This window comes from Macadamia integrifolia, chromosome 7, assembly GCF_013358625.1.
Source record: "Macadamia integrifolia cultivar HAES 741 chromosome 7, SCU_Mint_v3, whole genome shotgun sequence".
Classification (NCBI taxonomy): domain Eukaryota; kingdom Viridiplantae; phylum Streptophyta; class Magnoliopsida; order Proteales; family Proteaceae; genus Macadamia; species Macadamia integrifolia.
Window position 1 is genome coordinate 17538334 of NC_056563.1, and position 4679 is coordinate 17543012.

The 4679-nt window shown below is 37.6% G+C and overlaps 1 long non-coding RNA gene across 1 annotated transcript; it reads left to right on the forward strand.

Moving 5' to 3' along the window:
• The first annotated feature begins 2 nt into the window (after window positions 1-2).
• Window positions 3-4124, forward strand: LOC122084982. The gene is made up of 2 exons (XR_006141983.1): window positions 3-57; window positions 882-4124. It is a non-coding gene; the product is annotated as an uncharacterized LOC122084982 (long non-coding RNA).
• The last annotated feature ends 555 nt before the right edge of the window (window positions 4125-4679 follow it).

Here is a 4679-nt window from a genome sequence, read left to right on the forward strand (position 1 = left end):
CTTTCTACCGAGTGGCTATTCCAACTTAAAATGTCAGAGAGGCTAAAAAATGATAAGGTATCCAAAGAAAACATCACCCACAGTTGTAACCCCTATCACCACCCTTAAAGTTTTAGTTACAGGAGTAAACTTGAATATATAGTGTATAAAGGATATTCTCGAGCAATGATCTGAATAAGATGTTTTTTTCTTCTTTTCAGCTAGAATTAGAAATTAGATATAACATATACATGAGTTAGTTCTAGAATGCCAATCGGAAAGTGTGTCTCTATTTGTCACTTGTGTCATTCAATTAAGTAGTTATAAACTTAAGTTTTTATACACTTGTACCCATAGTACATTTTCTCACAGAATTACAAATAATTAAAGTGGTTAATTGAAGGGATTTAATAGTGTTCAACGGTAGTAAACCCAATAGGCCTTCAGCCCTCTCCTCTTCCTCAAGCATAGCATTTTTTAAATCTGTTTTTGGTTCATGCAGTGTTCATTTTTACATTTTTCAAATGTAAGATATCCTTCTGATTTTGCTCCACATACATATGTCCCTTTCATTTTGCTTATTTTCTAATTGCAGTTCCATCAACCTCATCAATCTCATGAGAGTAATCTTAAGTCAGAGAATCCCAAAATACAGAAGGGGTTGCATGCAGTAACCTCTTCTCTTAATTACCTTGGTGGTGCAATTGGAAAGTCTTTGAATGTAAAATTCATGTTTGCTACGCATATGCTAATTCGAAAGTTTTTCCTGGCCTAAGTTCCAAGATCAGTTTAGAGATAGAGAGAGCATGCATGCATTTTAGATGTACAGCATCTACCTTTTGATAAAAAAATTACTAAAATTGTGCATGAGGGTATGACACTTGTTGAGAATCGGACTGCAGACATCATCCAATAGACACGTGGCTGCAAATCAGGAAAAAGGGGAGCAGTTATGATTAACAGAACCAAGCAAATGATGTATGCACCTCGCAGCAGCAAGCACAGACACCAACAGACCATGAGACTCAACTCAAGGCATCTCGCGATGTAAGGTGGCAAATGTGTATCACTGGATCATATAATAAAATCATTTGTTCCTATTGATTGGGTTCTTCTGTTCAGAATCCGTTAAATTTTGGTAGTGGTCACATGAATGGATTTTTTAATGCAACTGCAATAATTTTGATTTGACCAATAACCATTTTGTTCCCTAGTTCTTATTACCTTCTAAGAGTTGAAGGGCTTAACAGATGAACCAAAATAATTGAAATATTTGTCCAACTGGCACATCCCAGTAACTTCATTGGTTACTCGACTTAGTATTTTCTAACTCAGATTTATGTGCCTTCATTTAATTATTGAAGTTTTAAAATGTTGTTCTGGGGTGCAACTCTTTTTCAATTGTACATTTTGAGATGGTTTTACCTGGTAAAGAATTCTGTGCATATAAATGCAAATTACCGTTCCTGTCATTTTTCCCAGCAGGAAGGTGTTCACATATATCCTATTTTTTGAGTTATCATTATAGTCTTGGCTTCATTGGTTACTCGACTCGGTATTTTCTAACTCAGATTTATGTGCCTTCATTTTGTTATTGAAGTTTTACAACGTTGCTCTGGGCACGACTCTTTTTCAATTGCCCATTTGGAGATGGTTTTACCTGGTAAAGAATTCTGTGCATATAAATGAAAATTACTGTTCCTGTCATTTTTCCCAGCAGGAAGGTGTTCACATATATCCTGTTTAGTCTTTTGAGTTATTTTTATAGTCTTTGGCTTTCTATTTGTATCTTTTCTGCTGGTGGCCTTTCTTTTGTGATAGGTTGCAATGGCAATGGCTACCAAAGCCAAGCTGCTCCTACAAGAGCTGAAAACAATAAAAGCAGATCTGGCTTTTGCAAAGGAGTGATGTGCTCAGCTAGAACAGGAGAATAGAATTCTCAGGGAGAGTCTTGAGAAGGGGAATAGTCCAGAGGATGATGATCTAGTGGGCATTACCCCCCCCCCCCCGGGCCGGCTCCAAAGAAGATTAACAAATTCAATTTAGAGAAAAGCATTACTCTCGTGGTTCTGATTGCTATGAATGCAATTTTTTTAATTTATTTAACTCTGTGATGTATTTCTATGATTTTTTATTTATAAATATTGTCTGAATTTTTGATCGTCAAATGAGTTCGTGTTTGCCATATGATCATTCAAGCAGATCTTGTAAAACATACCAATCTTACTTGTACCATTGATCAAGGTATTTCCTCCCTTCATCTCAATCTTGTAAGATGAGTCGTGGATATAGATATGAATTTGTGTCTTCTTCAGGACATACATGGCTTTCTCCATATAGGCACATCCGGCATGCTTGTTTGTATTCTTACCCGTTATGCTTGTAAATTAGTTACCTCACCTACATCCTGGACATTAAATAGGTGCAGGATCATTGATGGTTTTATTTATCCTTTAATGTACGTAGAATTTTGCCGAAAGTGGTTATGGGAAAAGATATAAGTTATGGCGTATTCCAGGGTCAGACTGGCCAGCGATTGGTCTTATAGATAGCTATTGAGGAGGCTGATTTACTCACTATCTAGGAGTTCGGAGGTCAGCTGGTGGCTTTTGGAGTCTCTTGCACTTCATGAATTATACCTGTCACTGCTTGTTGTTTGAACCATAGTTGTCAAGTTGTTGTTTAGGCATCCAGGCTCTTGGGTCCAAGGCAACAACACGCCTTGTTAACATTTCATGAGTCTACAGGGATTATTTATTTATTAATGAATTTGCTTGCATTCTATCCCTTGTTTTGCTTATTACATGTTGATTTTCTCATCTAAAATCTTTACTAGCATGATCATATCATATTGTATTGATATGGTTTCTATATTGCATATAAGCATAATTATATAAAACTATCATTGCTATATTACGTATTGTCATAAACTGCACATCTTAGGTCACCTAATTGCCATGAAAACTATGCTTTGAACATGTTATCCATTTGATATCCTGATTGGCTTGAAGAAAGGTAGAGACGAGAGTTTGTGTTGTTTGAGAAGTATCATCATGACCATGCTTGAATTTGCAATTGATCCTTTTTATCTTTTGATTTTGGTGCATTTTTTACGTTTACCTGTTCTATTAGATTTCTATGCATGTCATGCCCTACTCCTATGCCATCTTCTTTTGCATGTAGTGTGTGGAATTGGGAAGGAGGAATGACAAAAATGGGAAGAGAACATGCATCTGAGGGAATGTAAGTGTTCCTCACGAATGATAACACGCACTTAAAAGACCACATACCACCCCTAGTGAGGTGCAGTCTGCAGAGGTTGTTGGCTCCAAGGATGGTGGAAGGGTGAAATGATGTTGAGGCAGGACTTAAAAGCATGTACTATTTTACTTGATATATGGTATGGCATGATTGTGATAGGAACTTGCGAAGTTTGTGACAATGCTTTTGTTGATGAGTTATGTATGGCATAATGGATTCATAAAGCTATGTTCCCTCCCACGATGTTTCATTTGTTTGTATACAGCATCAAACTATCTCCTTATCAGTAATATGATGCACAAACAAGCATGTATTATTATGTGGTTACGGAAATGTTGTTGGTTCAAATCATGTCTGTTCCCAAATTCTGACATACTATGCTTGCATCTCAGATCCGGCTTCAACTAGAGACGTTGCTAGCTGAGAAGGTATGCTTGGCACATGAGAACTCTATCTATGCATGTGAGAATGCTTCTTGAGGGAGATTGTTAAATACCACCAGCTCACTATGTAGGATGTTGTCCACTTGGATCAAGGCATTGAAGATGTCACAGAAGTTTATCCCATTTCAATTCCCACAAACACCATTTTGGACTCTTCTCTGATGGCTACACCCACAACCCCAACCACACCACCACCACCACCTCCTAAGTCCAGTTGTGGACAATTTGTTCAACCTATTCCCACACCACTAGTTGCAGAGGTTGTCTGCAGTGCAGTACCACCAGGCTCTACTACACATGTCCTTGTGGTGGAATATCCTAAACAATCATCAAAGCCTAGTGTCTGAACAGTCGACTCATCAGAGGCTACTCTATCTGTAAAAATTTTCTTTTATCATTTTTTTGTGTATTTATGATTTATTTTATTTTATTTTATGTGCATCTGTGTTAGCTTTTCCTTATTTTTTGGGGTGGGATTTTTTTGGGATGGAAGGTGGGGTGGCGTGGGGTGGTGGGTTATTTGTATTAACATTATGAGGTTCATTGTAGTAACAATAACAATAATAATAATACCACAATTTGGTTGTTGTAAGTGGATTTTATTGGTTCTTGTGTCTTTTCTTTTGCTCGTTTCACTTAAATGGTGGCCTTGAGAATGATTGTAAATTAAGGATGGATAAATCAAATTATTGTTGACTGAGCATAGGATGAGTGTGGCTGCGATTGGGGTTCCTCCTCTTGGAAACCCTATTGTTCTTAGTGATTTGGATTCCTATTTGGTGGAGGTGGTTGGTGGTGGTAGAGATTTTGGAGTTGAGCGATGGATATCTGATCTGTTTCTTTTAGGAGAATCTCATCTACTACATGAGATCCTTTCTTCCAAAACAACTCCTGAAGAGCAGGTTGAACAGCTGCAAGAAGAGGTGGGGCCTGTCAGATCGACGGAAGCAACAAGACTTATCCCACCTTCTAATGCGGATAGGAGGTCTTTTGCAA